The following is a 16,804-nucleotide window of genomic DNA, read 5'->3' as shown; positions in this document are numbered from 1 at the left end:
AACAAACTAGTACAGGTATCCTTTTATTCACCGGTCTTGCCTGGAATAATAATCAGAGAGAAGGAAATTCTTCATAAAAATGGCTATGATGTAATCTCGGTGGAAGATTTTAAAACCAACAACTCAAATAATGGTATATTTGGACAAACTCACAGAAGAAAAGAAAACAACAGTTCTAATTGGGGAGACCTAGCATAAAGTACTATGAGGAAAGATCTACTTAAAATACAAGTAATTCAAGGAGAGAGGTCAGTCTGGTCTCGGAATCCCACCTTTAACAACACTGAGAACTCAATAAAATCATGGGCATGGTTATCAGAAACCTTAAACAGCAAAAAAATGGTAAATTCACAACAACGCGAAGTTTAGCAAAGGTCTGACGTTATTGTCCTGGAACCTGGCAGGGAAAACTGATATAAAAATGAAACATGCAATAAAAAACTCCCCTGATATCATCGCCCTCCAGGAAACATGGTTAATCAATACCTTTACTCAAAGAGGATACTATGTATACGAAACATTGGCAAAAAGATCAAGAAGGGGACACGCCAAGGGTGGTCTGGCAATATTATTAAAAGAAGATCACTCTTGGTCACAGGAAATAATTAACACAAACACAGACAATCTACAATGTTTAAAAGTATCCCTTAGAACCCATGCCTCAGCCAAACTAGAAAAAATATTACTTTTCAATATCTACGCACCTCCAAGCAGTAATAATAACGATTTGCTGTTTGACTGCCTAATGGAAATTATCACTCATATAATTGATGATCAATCTCACTTGCCATACCTCATAATGGGGGACTTGAATGCTAAAATTTCTAACTGCGAGATAAAGAAATGGGCTCGTCTCCTCAAAGAGGAATCTCTGGAATCATCACTCCCTGAATTCCCAAAAGGAACTAAATCGGATAAGAGGGGACGCGCACTACTAGCTTTTCTCTCTGGCATTAATGGGATTATATTAAACGGTAACATCAATGGTGATATACCAGCAACATACACACGGCAAGGAAATGGAACTCCTTCAACTATTGATTACTTTATAAGCGGGATCGAAGGAAAAAGAACAAATGAGTCAACTTTCGATAATATTCACTGCAGAAAGTGATCACGCTCTTTTAAACCTTTCAACCCACTGGATTGCACCGTCCTCTTTTTATAACCAGCCACTATTTCTTACAGAAAAAACGGAAGTAAATACAACTAGGCGTCGCATTTACTGGGGGACAGAAAATCTGGAATATCTGCGGCAACTAATTACTGAAACCAATATTTTGACCAACATATACTCAGATGATCCTGTAAAGAACTTTGAACATCTAACGAATAATCTCAAACAAGCTCTGCAAAGTAAGCTAGAATACCACAGACCAGCAAAAAGAAAATGGAAAAACAAGAATAAAAACTGGAATCAACCAGTCGTAAAACAAATCAATAGACTGATACGCGCCCAGTATCTGGAATTCTCGTCAGTAAACAAAAAGGAAATCAATAGATTAAAGAATCAAATACGACGAGAAAAAACTAGACAGAAAAAACTGAAGCAGGACTTTAATTGGACTGAAATCCAGCTAGCAGCTAAACATAATAATCAACGTAAATATTGGTCACTGATCGCAACAATGACAGGATCCAAAAAAAAGCTGGAGGCTACACCTGTATCAGAAGAAAACTGGGACATATACCTACGTGAGCTATACAAACAGAATGAATATATTAAAAATGAAGAAGTGGGAGGAGAAAACGTGGAAACTAAAGATATTAAGATCAACAAAACGTCGGCAGTGTCAGTCTCTATGAATATCAGGAAGGCAAGGAGCACAGGTGCATCTGGCCCCGATCAGATACCTGTCAAGGTCTACCAAATAGACCATAAAGAGTGGGGAACGGTGCTCTCGCCGCTATTTAACTATGTATTCGACAGTGGTCAAATGCCAAATTCCTGGAAAGGAAGTATCATAATCCCGATTTTCAAAAAAGGAAAAAGAAACACACCGGGAAATTATAGGCAAATTGCCCTCATGGACGCTGCTGGGAAGATTTTTGCAGCAGAAATCCTGGATAGGCTGAAAAATTGGGCTTTCTCATTAGGTCTAATTCCTAAATTTCAGTCCGGATTTCGCCCACACCACTCTGTCACTGACAATGTAGCAATCTTCCAAACTATATTAGATAAGTACGCAACAGGGAAAAAACAAACTATTTACGCAGCGTTCATTGATTACTCGACAGCCTTCGATCGAGTGGATAGACCGACCCTGTGGTCAAAATTGAGAATAATGGGGATCCCGGAGCAGCTATTACATCTGATAGTGAATCTACACAGTGACACCTGGTGCCGCGTCCAAATGGGAAGTGACAAGGGCCTATCGAAGGTAATACGAACATCAAATGGCCTGAAACAAGGGTGCCTCTTGGCTCCAATTTTATTCTCACTGTATTTAAGTGACCTACCTTCCCAACTGCAGCAAGGGATATGTACTCCTCCTAAGATAGCCACCGAATATATCCATTCCCTGCTGTATGCAGACGATATAGTCATGTTTGACCTAACACCTTTCGGACTACAAAATCTTTTAGATATTTTATATAAGTACTCAAGGAAAAATTACCTAATCCCAAATACGAACAAAACAAAAGTGGTTGCCTTTTCAAATCAGAAGAAAAGGGTACGGTACGAATGGAAGCTGGGAGGTGAGAAACTAGAACAAGTAAAGGAGTATACATATCTGGGTAGAATTTTCTCACAAAACATGAGCAACATCAATCAAATCAACCACCTGAAAAGGAAAAGTGATCTGCATGCTGGGGCCTTGTCCCGTTTATATTCGGCCACTGGACATAGACATTTCTCTGCACTGATTCAAGTCTATCGAGCTAAAATCACACCAGTCCTGTCCTATGCATCGGAATATATTCCTCTAAATCAATGGTCATATATGGATTTAACAGAAGGAAGAATATTGAAAAAACTACTGAAGATTTCAACATCTACCCCAGTACAGGCATTGAGACTGGAATGTACCATCACGAGCGCATATGCTACAGCTATAGCGAGCATCATAAGGTGGGCCCATAATCTTCTTCTTTCAAAAGAAGGTACCTTAAGAAGATTGTTAAAAGTAGAGACATTCGAGAGTAGCTCTACTCATACTACCTTTACTAAAAATATGCGAGAGGCTCTACAGCTTGCAAAAGTCAATGTGGAAATTTTGTCTACGTGGTCACCGGCTCAACTCAAACTTTTTCTAAAAAACTTCACTCCCAAATTGAGCTACGAGATTGATCACTCTCATTGTAATAGACTATCGTCATACAAATTTTATGTAGCCTTGCAGGAATACAAACAACGTCAGCCTTACCTAGAGTATACTCTTCAACATGGCGCAAGGCGTGCAATTATGATGTTGCGCCTTGGAACACTTCCTGTACAAACCTTTACTTCCTCTTGGAGGCCCGACAGCTCTGCCCTTTGTACCCTTTGTCAAGGAGGCAACCAAAATTTGGAACACTTATTTTTTATATGCCCTAATGCAGAAATTGTAAATTCAAGGTCAACATGTCTTAAGCCTATCTACCGGTCCTGCAGGATCACTAGCTCACAAGACTTTTTATCACTATGTAAAAGCCCCCCTAATGAATTCGTTTGTTACAGAATTTTTAAGTTTTTGAAAATCTCATTGAAAATGTATTAATATGGAATGTATAAATGTATATTTTATTTGTGGTCCTCGTAAGAGTACCGTAACAAAAATAAAAAAAAACTTTGTGTTATTCATTACTAACCCAGCAGACTGTCGAATACAGATAGCTGCTGCAGCAGTGGCCCTCAAGCAACTTGGTAATGCCTTAGCTACAGGATCTAGAGTTGCGGAAAAGTACGCACATGGGCGCTGTTTGTCCCCAAAGGATTGTGTCAGGACTGATAATGCGCAACCTTCTTTCTCATGGACGTATAGTGTGAAAGGCTTACTGTAGTCGGGGTTGCCCAACACAGGAGCCGAAGACAATGCATAACGCAACTCGTGAAAACTCTTCTGACAATCTTCAGACCAAGGCATGGGATTGGGTGTATCCTTACAGATTAGTGCCAGCAAAGGTTTAGCCAACAATGAGAAATTCGGTATCCATTGTCTGCAATACGATGTAATGCCCAATAAAGCACGCACTTCTCTCTGTGTCCTTGGGACACTCAATCTTGCAATTGCCTGTATTCTCTCTGGGGTCAGTCTCCTTCCCCCCTTCGATAAGATGTGACCTAAGTAGGTCACTTCTTGTCGACAAAATTGCAATTTCGAAAGAGAGACTTTGTGTTTCATGTCACATAAATGACGCAACAACGACAATGTGGCTTCCTTGCAAATCTCTTCAGTATCTGCAGCGATCAGCAGATCGTCTACATACTGAATCAGAGTCGCACCATCAGGTAGAACAGTCGTGTCGAGTTGTGATTTCAGAGCCTGACTGAATATCGATGGACTTTCACAGTAGCCCTGAGGAGCGCGTTTGAAGCGGAAGCTTAGTCCTCCTAAATTGAAGCCAAAAATATCTCTGCTCTCCTCAGCAATCGGGATGCTGAAGAAGGCGTTCTCCAAATCAATCACCGAGAACCAAGTGGCTGAAGGTGGAACCATAGTCAATAGGGCAGTAATGTCGGGAACAACTGGAAACTGTGGCACAACAATCTTATTCACTTCTCTAAGATCAATCACAAATCTGTACACAGGTGATTGCAAGGGATCAGTACGCTTTAGGACAGGCAAAATAGGGCTGTTACAAATGTTGCCTGTTGTCTCTTCAATGACATCTTTCTCAATCAGATAGTAAACGATCACTAACAGAGCCTTTTCACATTCGCTAGATATCTTGTATTGGGGAATACGTGGCAACTTAACATTAGCTCTCAATGTTATGACATATGGTGCTACCTCCAAAAGACCCACGTCGTTAGAACCAGTAGCCCAAAGTATATCTGGAAGAGATGACAATTCAGTTGGGATATTCTCCTTTGCCAAATACATTGGAGAAATCACTTTCTTACCTAGGGTAAGTTGTACTCCCGAAGGAGAACAGTACAAAGTTGCATATAATCTCTTTAACAAATCCAAACCTAACAAATTTTCCCCACAACCTGTTGTAAGAATGAGGGGTGCTTGTAATTCACATGGGCCAACAGAAAGGGGCATAGGACTAGAAATCGGGTTTCTAACCGGGGCGCCAGAAAAACCTACCGAGACATTCATTTCGCCAGACAAAGGTGCGCCAGGAAGTTTTGAGTGCATAATCGAACTTTTTGTAGCACCAGTATCCAACAGAAAAGGTTCTGACACTCCTGATGTAATCACCTCGACATAAGGTCCATTCTGATCTACTGAAACTGAAACAACTCCCTCTCTTTGTCCATGGCTGTCCTAGCAATTATGACTCTCATTCTCGTTTTCTGCGTAATAGTCATCAGCATAGTACTGAGCTGTCCTAGAAGACGCATTATTCTGTTGATCGAAGATGTTCATGGAATTTTGAGGTGGAAAAGAAGTAGTGTTCTGGGGCAAATTTCCACTGCCCCTACCCCTAGGAGCCTGTTGAACACCTCTACCTCTTGCACCAGAAACACCATTTAAGCGTCGCAATAAAGCTGGACAACTATTCTTGAAATTACCCTCTTCCTTGCAAAATGCACACTGATTCGGACCATACGCTAAACGCTGTTGAGAAGACTCATTTCTTTGTGAGTTTCTCGAATACTGCTGTGGTTGCTGATAATCGGGCTGACTGGCTGTGCGAGGCGGATAGGCTTGCTGGAGAAGGACTTTAGTCTTCAAATCTTTTGTGTTTTTGTCTGCCTTATCTAGCTCGTCTTTGCGTCTATTTTCGTAGTACTGGGCTGTGGCTAAAATCTGCGCTGACGTGGAAACAGCCCAAGCACTCTCTGAATCTTTCAATTTATTCGGCCCTTGAGAGGGCTGCACCAGAGAAATAGGAACCAACTGAAGAGGAGCTGGTGTTTGTGCAAGAGCTGCATTTCGCGCACCGGGGCGCGGTATAACAAAGCGCTTCGGGGGTGCAGTAGCATTTCGCTCATATGGAGGTGGTGAACTCAGTAAATGGGACATTAATGGATCTTTCTCAGATGTCTCTTTTGAACCTTGTCCTTCATGTGGCAACATTGGGTAGCATTTATCTGCTGCTAGTTTCTTGCTTCGGAGCATTTGTTCACTCTCTTGCTCTTCCTCATTATCTCTGTATGCAATAGCAGCTTGTACCATTGACATACCTCGTTTATTTTTCTTTGCTAATTTCATTTCTTTCTGTTTGGCTTCTTTGCCCCACAAGCGAAAAGAGTCAAACATCGCCGGCCGGGCTTTCTTCTTAAACAGTTTGACCTCTAAATTATCTAGTATTTCTGCATCAAAGCTACCATATTGGGGCCATTTTAAAACACCATCCTTTCTGGTGTATTTTATCCATACCTCATTATATGTGATAGGGCCTACTCCGTGCTTCACATAGAGCTCATATGTTGGAGTTCCAATTGGAGGAACCGGACACGAATCCTCTGATCGGGAGTCCTTACTACAACCAAGACAAAACAAGTTTCCAAGTCTGCTAAGACCAGGCATCTTCGCTCACTAGTCTAGCTTCAAACTTCAAAGGATTATCGAATACGATATTTTCGTGAATACACGAATCCCTTGGTTTTGGCGCTTGCAAGTTCCAAACAAGGTGTATCTCAGGGATACCAAAACTAAGAACCAAACTAAGGACTGGGAGACGCTCCACTTATACTTAACTGAAGTATTGAAGATCGATGACGTCACTAGAAGACTCGTCTATTGTTTCGCTCTACCAAGGATCACTGGGTCCAAAACAGGGCGATAGTCAGGGCAGCAGTCCTTCATAGCCGTCGGGACGCGGGGAACCTCGCAGCAAAGACCTTCGGAACCACGTCGACATACAGGGGTCGCTGAAGTGGCTGGCCGTCCTCTGGAATTTTCACACGAAGCTCCTCACGAACATCTGGCTTGGACCGATACCGCTTGATACCGCCCCGAGTTGGGCGCCAACTGAGGTGCCGGGTTTTTAGGAACCCGGTGGTGCCAGGGGATAACACCCGAAGACCTCTGAGTTCTCCCTGTTCCGGACCACAGAAACAAAGAGTCTTCTAGGTGAAGTCAGAGATCGAGTTTTATTGGCTGCAACCAAGTAACAAGTGTCCTAGAAGTACAACAGCACGGGATGTAAGTTCTCAGTAGACTGTTCGTTTTTACAGAACCAGCCTTCTCCTTTTATACAAAATATTACACTTCAGGCAAGAATTCTTTGTTTTATGATGCAACCATAGACATATTTGTTAAACAAAAGAAAAAGCAAAGTCATGACGACCAGCCTACAATTTCGTGTGTACAGTTCGTGATAGATTACCCTGCTCGGCCCGGAACTACCATCAGATATCGATGAAACCCCAATAAAATCGGGCCCCTCCTCATCGTAAAACTGGCCATAAACAAGAGACATGGACAGGTGTATGTGTGTGGAAAACATGGTCTGTATGTGGTGAATGGTTTATGGCATGTTGTGTCTTGATGCTATCTTACTCGGCCACTGGGCGAGGGACTGTCCGAACAGGTTTGGCTGGAGGCAGTGGCGTCAGCTCGGCCAGGTCATGGGGGAGTCAGCTAAGGTGGACGTGTCCTTCCAGATCAAGCTCGGCCTTAATCAATTGACTATATGAGGGCAAGTCACAAGATGGATGCCGTTCACAAAATGGAACCCGAGGGTTAGAGACGGAAACCATGATTTAAGGGTGCTAGCATCACTCAATCACGACGCAAATGCATAGGGATAATGTCCTAATCATTACCGGTCTGCCAATACCGAATTCGTCATGGTACGATGATATTTTGTGACACGAGTGTCGGGCCTCGGTACCATATTACAGCAGGGTCCAGAATTTCAAAACCACAAGCTGCATGAAAGAGCTGATAGTAAATGTGTGTGTAAATGTAAAGGTCTACTGAAATCTACTGCCATGGACCATATGGAAACATTTGTGGAAACGATGTTGCAATCTATGTTCTAGGGAGCTGCTTTTGCCCCTAGATTTTTAGTTGCTCTTTGGGCCAGTGTGCCTCCCTGGGTGCCCCAGCCCGAACTATCATTGCCCGCTGTCGATTTTACAGACTGAGACACTTTCCTGTGGCTGGCAAGAGAACAGCATGATTTCATACCAAGGGAACCGTATCTCCAGCTCTCCCAGTTTTACTTTGGCGTGCAGGAGGCATGAATGAAATTAGTTTCTCCAAGTTATGTGCATTCTGATGAAAGCAGTAATACAATATACGCCTTATTACCTGGTAAAGCTGCAAGTAACTGGAAATATCAAATTACTCATGTTCGCCAACTGTCCAGGAGCCTCTGGGGGAGGCTGGAGGGGGCACTCCAGCTGGCTTAGTGATACTGGTAGAACCCAGGAGGCAACCTCAAGCTGATATCTGCTGTCTAAAAAGCTATCTGCCCATAACAGGATGGACCCCCTTCCACTCTCCCAAGCCGATGCATTCCCCTGCCCATCATTAAACTGCTAATCCAGTGCGTTGGCATGCTCTTGGTTTAGGAATTGTACCTCTGACTGCTTATGTGAAACTCTCATAAGAATGCACTACTGCCAGAGACTGTTTAATGCTGACTGCATGGTAACTATCCACCTTTATGGGCACTCTGTCAGATCTGCTCTCCGGGCTACCCTTCTCTTCTTGGAGATGGGAGAACGCCCGACCTTCTAGCCACCTTTGTGATGTTCCCTTATGATTTACTTTGTATTCTAACTGTCTTGTTTGTTAAAGTCTGTTGGAAGAGGTACTGTCCACTATCACATTGTCTAAATGCTGTATTGATTGCTTCTGGGTTAAAGATCTGTGTTTAATTTAGGGTCCCGTGGGTCTGGAGGGTCACTACTGTTTCTTCAATGAGTTGGGAATGTCAGAGTGGATGACAAGGAGCACTTAATTGCTTTACCACTTTAGTGTACTTATAGCGAGTTGTTGCATGGATTTCACTAGTCATCGATGCAAATTGACTTGCCCCACCACCTGTCACACAGCTGGCCACTAATGCCGCTATCCTTATACACCCTTAAACACCTCACATGGAATATTTGCGGTATAAATAAGCCCCTTAAGGGACAACATGTGTTTGTGGACTTAGACATAAAAATGACTTTGGGTTACTTCAAGAACTCCACCTTATTGAGCCCACTGAGACCAGAAGCTGTGTAAACAGGATTGGAGAGGTCTACATGGCCCCTAAATTGGCCTTTGACAGAGGTGTTGCAGTGATTGTTAGAAAGGAAGTCCTCTGGTTCACACAGCAAATCGTTCATGACAGGAAAAGTATAGATATATATTGGTGCATAGTACATTATTAGTAGGCTATCCTGTTTTAGGTTTGAACCTACAATGTCCAATAAAACTCCACCAAAAGGAAAACAGCCCTCATCAGTTAAAACATAAACACTGATAAATCCTTGCACAGAAACAAACTAAAATGCCATTCAAAGAAAGGAAAGTGAGAGAATGAATTATTTCTTTCTGAAAGGGCCAGAAACTGGGAATATTAATATCAAATGTGATTTTTTTGTAGTGTTTAGTTGTTTCACCGATTAGTAAAATGGCTGGCTCATACGAGTCTTGGTTTAATCAAAAGAGGGAAGTAGAAGCAGAGATTAATTTGTCTTCCATTGGGTAAAATCAGAATCACAAGTCCTGTTTTTGCAAGGCTCTTACGACCATATGTTTTGGAGACCCTCATTCACATTCAACTCAGGGTGTAGAATGACTAGCATCATCATTGGATCTTTTTTCTCACTTGAGTATTCAGTTCCCCAAGTGATCTGCGTTCCTCCACCCGGAGGGAGACCGTCTGGGATTTAGACAGTTGTGATTAGAGACTGAAGAAGTGTCAAAAAGAGGTGAGGAAGATTAAAATTACCTCCCTTCCTTTGTACAGTCTTTTAATTGCCAAGGAAGGGACAAGATTAAAAGGGGTGGGGGTACTATGGTTGAAGTGTTCATGATTCACTGCAAATTGTGTTAGGTCGTGGTAGGTCGACATGTTTCGGCCCTTGGTTGCACTGACAGGTCTGTGAGCCTTCTTCAGGACCAAAGTGAAGCTGGCTACCTGATAGGTTGCTTATAGCGGGTAAGTGAATCACTTACCCCTCTTCAACAATGAGCCAATCGCTCAACTTCTTGTGTTATACGTACACCTTTTGCCTATAACTTGGAGAGGTGGAATAGAAAAGCAGTGTCAACAAAAATAACAGATAAATACATTTCAATGTTTATGTTCATACATTAGTTCACACTTAATGCGATGCTATTCATGTAGTCTTCATTTATCTGGGTGCTGCTGGGTACTATAGCTGCGAGTTTTTACGCTGATAATGCTTGTCTCTATAAGTAACAAAAAGGAGACAGGACCGTACATGTCTCCATGTGTTTGGATACTTATGGTGAAATGAATACAGTACCCTTATGGTGCAGGATATTGTTGTAACATGCGGTTGTGGTGATCAACATATACTACATCCTGAGTTAAACGTGAATGAGTGTTTCCAAAACATAAGATCATAAGACCCTGGCAAAAGCAGGACATGTGATTCATTTTCCTCTGATTCTGATCATAGGAGTCTTGGCAAGTATCTTCTACAAGATCTACCCACAGGCACAGAATGGGTAAAATCATTTGATGCATCAGCCCTCCTTTCTAACACGTCAATATTGATAGCTGGTCTACTGCCAAATACCGCAGGCACTAAATATTAAATGCAAGGTATAGTGACAGGTACCCGCGAAAGAGTGCTGTCACCATGCACACGGGATAGTGGTTAACACATGACAGACTTTTTTTTCTTCAATCTAAACTTGATAGCTGTAAGGTGTCCCATTATTATGTGTAAAGCATTCTGTTAAACCTGAATTTTTACCCAATTGCACCTTACTGCTAAGGTTTTTGAGCCCATAGCCCTGGAATACTCCATAGGGAGTGAGTTGTCTGTGCTGAATTCGTTCATGTCCCAGAATAAAATGCAATGTCTGTTAAAAGGTCAGGCCTGACTTAAAATAAGACATTTACCATGAGGACACTTGGCTTCTATGAATGTCCACACAACAGCAGCACCAATTAATGTAGTCAGGCAAAGATTGCAGAAAAGCAGAGGTGAGCATACTTAAAGAATCAAGTTTCAGGTGTCTTAAAACAAAGGGCTCCCCTGCGCCAAGATGGCCGACCATACGTGATCCTTGTCGGCTCTGCCCCTGTGAAGCAGTCAAAGGCGCCTGTGCAGCCCCAACACAGCTCCTAAAGTGAACAAATGACTGGCTAAAGGTCCGGAGACCTAAGGAGGCACATCAGGAACTCCTACCCAATGCAGGAGAACGAACCATATACGGAGATAGAGACCGCAAGCCAAGATTGCGCTGACCAGTCGCGATCCCTGAAGCGGGGCTTGTCCCTGCTGCTTGTGGTCCCGAAGTGTGGACTGCTGCCGTTGGCCCTGTGGAGGAGAGCAGGCTGACTGGTCTGCGTCCGCCGGGAGCCGGTGGGGGCATAGGTAATGCATCGGGATGCGCAGAAGCGAACTTTAAACTCTGCAGGAGGGCCTGGAAGAGCGGCGATAAAGTGGAGGTAAGCGGATGTCCCTTACAGTGAGACACAACCACTGGGATCCCGCGCCGGCATAAGGGAGGCATTGGGGGTCACACGAGTCACCGACAACATGGGGGTATCCATTCCCGCCCCTCCTGATCCCAAAATGGCGTCGGTGGGGCCCAAATTGGCATCGCTTTAAAAGGAGAACTTGTAACATAGGCAACAAAAGAACTGAACGCGACCACAGTTTCACCAGTACTCGGCTAGTCCCCGCCTGTGCCGCCTTCTATAGGTACGCCCCCCCCCGTTGGTGCCACACGAGCCCGGCATTTCGGCACTGGTGTGTGGTCGCTGGCCGGGCTGGACTACATGCTGACGGCGCTGCTCTACAGAATGCCTATTGTACGCACCCAGGATTGCCCTGCTGCAACACCCCACCTTATTAAGGTCATGGTTGCAAGGAAATGGGCTAATGCACCGGGCCGAAATGAAGGGATGGTGAGCTGGAGGTTGAGGAGGACGGCACCTCAAATAACACCAGGACAGGGAGCTGCCGATGGAACTACGATGATGCACCCCGGGCTAAAACCACAAATGTTGTACTTACAGTGGAGCACGAACAATCATGGCCGTTGCCCGATGGAGCTGTTTAGACAGCTATAGAGGAGTCTGGCTCTGATTCACCCCGTTTCCTACCCAGTCGGACATTGGACATAGTTCTTCGTTCTCTCTTCCCGGTTATGCTTCTATTTCCCTCCTTCATTTCCCACTTCTATTATTCTGTAACTGCCTACCTGTGAAACCAATAACTGTTTGTACTTACCGAAGAGCCCGAGCACTCTTGACCGATGTCCTATGCAGCTATAGAGAATAGAGTCTGGCTCTGGTTCGCTCCCTTGGCCGTCACCTACCCAGCCGGACATCGGACGTTGTTTTTCACAGTTTTTGTCTGCCTTTCACTTTAACTGTTTTGTCTGCTTTGTTCCCCCTGAAGTACTTTCCCCCTGCCAGTCTGCTAGACTCTTATCTGCATTCATCTCCCCTGTTTACCTTTTCCCCTCTACCTTCCATTTGCCATCAAACATGCGTCTTGGCTATGCTACACACTAATAGCCTATTTTATTGTGTAATCGTATGGTTTTCTCCTATACTTGGATCCTGTAACTGATGTAATTTTTGTAACCTGTAACTTGCTGCTCCTCATGTAAAGCACTCTGATACCTCGGGGTCAAGCCAGCGCTATATAAAACTCTGCAAATAAAATTAAAATAAAGGGTTACAAATTATTCCAGTGTAATTCAACATTGTAAAGGTTTCACAAGGTACTATGCTGTTTGCAAGGTTTACTATCAGCATGGAGTAAGTAAATCACCCCATCTGTACCAAGAAATTTGTTTATTAAAACATTTGAATTTAGCACTCTTATATTTTGTAGTCCATTAATAGTCCTGTCATCCAGACAGAATCCTGACACAGTGAGAGAGGTATTATGATGTGAGGGAGGGTAATGAGATGAGAGTGAGTGAAAGTGCATTACACAGACACTAGGCGTAAAGCAGTCATACATAAGTCACACTGCCAAGGGGAAGACATGACATACCCTGCATTACTTCTCTTTTAAATCAAACATGTGCTTTCTAACAATCACTGCAAAAAAGCAACATATTTTGTAAACACTAGAAAAATACTGTTTTTATCTGGTGGTTGGGCAGCTGAATAAACACTGATAAGCATTGATTTCAAAAAGTTTGGAAAACACTGAGAAAATACCACTGAAATCTTCAAAAAAATGCTGTCAGTGTAATGATTAAGGGACATTTTCACCATTGCCCGTGTATAAGGGCCCATTCTCAACTGTTCCAACTTCTTCCTTGAGGTTTGGTAAAATACTTCTCCTTAACCTGAAGGTATTTGTCTGAGGGTAGGAGATTAAGGTCGCCCTAAAGTTATCCATAGACTGGTCTAGCTCCTCAATGAGGCTCCATCTATTAGTGGATGAGCAGTTACATATTCATATGCTGGATAAACACTTAGAAGATATATAGCATGCCATGCACTTGGAAGCTTGAGAGGGCACCCGCATTACATTCACACATAAAGCATTCTCCAGAATAGTTTATTGGTTAGTCAAAAGGGATGTTGGTATCTGGTTGTCACAAGCAGAGCAGTTGCCAGTACCCTTTTGAAACATGCCTCATACCATATTGAGCTGTGATTCCTAGGAGCTTGAGGTTAGACCTTTCCTGGCCCCTATAACCATACACACTTAAGGAGTAAAGACAATATTACAACCACTATTGTGGAGTACTTCTCGCCAATTGTCAATCAGTTATCAGAGCTTGCACCCTAGGGGAGACATTTAAAGTTGTAATACGTAGTGCCTGCATGGTGGAACTATTTGATGTACCGAAGGCACTGCACAGGCAACTCAGTAGACTTGAGGGGGATCTCCATGTGCTGGGGCTAGCATACCATGCCACAAGAAACACCCTATTGATGCCTGAAAGCAGTGATAAATTAGCGGCTTATGGAGAGGCTACAGATAAAGACATTCATTATCTCAATAAAGAAGCCACAGCCAGGCAACATGGTGAGTGAAATAGGCCACGGAAATACTCCTGCAAAATCCTTGGCCCAGTTCATATATTAATGAAATTATTGATGAGGATGATACTGAGTACGTGAGTACGGACAACATTTAAACAGGTGTTCACTGACTTTTACTCAAACCTTTACTGCTCCTCCTCAGACCCCGTATTGGAGAATGTTTGTGATTTGTTCTGTTCCATCCACCTGCTTGGCTACATGACATACATAGGTAATATCTGAATGTGCCCTCCTACGTTGAAGAAATAATATTGATAATCTATGACATGCCTAATAGAGCTCCTAGGGCTGACATACTACCGGCACAGATTTTCAAAGAATACTCACATATTTTAGCTCTCCATTTACTGTCAGTGTATGAGGAGCCTGGAGAGACTGGGATTCTTCACCCCTCACTCCGCAAGGCTCGGATGAGCACTACCATTTTTACTCAATAATAAATTAGAACCCCTCCTGAGCTTTGGATCCAGCAGTGCTGAGACACCTGAGGGTATTTGCGCGCTATATAAGTTGTATAAATAAATAAATAAATAAATACCATGAAACCTGATAAATCCTCTGATCAGTATGACTCCTATCAACCTCTATCAATTAGTAACATTAACATTGATAATAGAATATGAGCAAAGCTGATATCTAACAGGTTAATCCCCTTGATCCCTAATCTCCTTTGACCTGACCAGTCTGATTCTATTCCTGGCCACAATCTTTGGGCAATCTTTGCACTGCTTTACCCAGCGACCCCCCAAATAGGGGCAGTGATAGTGTTTCTGAAAGCTATTACAGTGTTTGACTCATTGAAGTGGAATTACATGTTCATGATGCTAAATATATATATGTGTAGAGTGAGACCATCATTATACTATGAGACCAACAATTGGCTTGCCCTGAAACTAAGCCGGCTCTCAGAATGATGTTGGTGAATCCTGGCAGAAACCGGCTTCTTAGCAATTGACAGGAGCATAGAGGACAAGGTGCTAGTTTTGTGGGAAATCACTCCATTAATTCGAACACAGGTAGTTGGTTTGTGGTACAGATGTGCGACCCACTCAAAATGAGAAAGCTGAGATGTTCCAGCAGCAGGAACATGTAATTCCACCAGTGACTTTTTTCAGAAAATTAGGGATTTAGAATGGAATGAAGATATGTTGTTAATAACCCTAGACGTAGAGTCTTTATACACCAGCAAGGAACACACCAATGGATTAAAAGCTGTTGAACATTTTCTCAGCAGAAGGGTGTATGATTATCATGAACACAACAAAGTTATCATCAGCCTTATCGAATGGTGTCTTCATAAAAATTTCTTTCTCTTCGGTAAAGACTTGTTTAAACAACTGAGGGGTGTGGCGATGGGATCCTGTTTCTCCCCCAGCTACGCGTTTTTACACGTTGGCTGGTGGGAGGAACAGGTCCTTAACATAAAACATTGTGTATGGGTCAATGAAAAGATAGTCATTAGGCTTTTCAGATGTAGTTGAATAAATTGTAGGATTCAGTAATTTACTGAATCTGTAACTTAAGGAATCTGTAAATTACTGAATTCTTAACATACCGATTCCATAAATTACCAAAACCTTATTGTAGAGAGCACTTAAGTGAGTGCTTTTTACGTTTAAGGATTCGTTATTTACCACCAACTATTAGTTAATGGTAAATTCCGAATACCTTTCAAAAAGCAATTTTTTGCTTTTTATTCAGTGCCATGTGGTAGACATACATGCCCTTAGGGCATGTATGTCTGCCACATGTGCACCCATGCACTATACAGGGGTGCAACAGGGTGTCAATGTGACACCCTGCCACCCTTGTAGGTCTATCCCCATTACTGATTCGGGATTTACCAAATCGGTAATTCTCATTCATTCGTATGGGCCTCCAGGCCCATAGGAATGAATGGGGAATACAGATTCGGTAAATACCGAATAGGTATTTACTGTATTTTACCGATTCGGTAACATTTACCGAATCATTAGCTACATATCATTTACTGATTCTAAAATACTGAATCGGTAAAATTCGGTATTTTAGAATCTGTAAATGATATTTACCTACATCTGGCCCTTAATACTTAAAAACCTGTGAACCATAGACTATCATTATAAAGTACAAAATGTGCAAGTTTCACCCAATATAGTTCAAAATTATTTAGGCATTCAGAGTGAGCCCACTCCAAACCCTAAGTAAAGTGCTTTACTTGACAGTTGTCTCAACTGTTATTTCTACGTAAACAATAGCCACTGTAGTGCAAAATTTGCTTAAATCCTATATTTAAAATGCAAGTGCTAAAGACCTCACCATAGTGTTAAGAAAATTGATAAAAAGATTAAAAACGATCATTGAAAAAATAAGAACATGAATGTTGTGACTGTTCAATTAAGAAGCTTCAGCAGCATTTACCCCGTTACTCTCACAGTTACCATTACCATTACTAATATATTACTATATATATATATATATATATATAGACAAAGGGCGAGTAAGCCCGAAACGCGTTGCTGTTTTTTGTGAATAAAAGCTAATATCTATGCTGTACCTGGCT

The sequence above is a fragment of the Lissotriton vulgaris genome, chromosome 5 (genome assembly GCF_964263255.1).
Source record: "Lissotriton vulgaris chromosome 5, aLisVul1.2, whole genome shotgun sequence".
Taxonomy (NCBI): Eukaryota; Metazoa; Chordata; class Amphibia; order Caudata; family Salamandridae; genus Lissotriton; species Lissotriton vulgaris.
The sequence above is the reverse complement of the archived record's forward strand: the minus strand, read 5'-3'. Positions refer to the sequence as shown.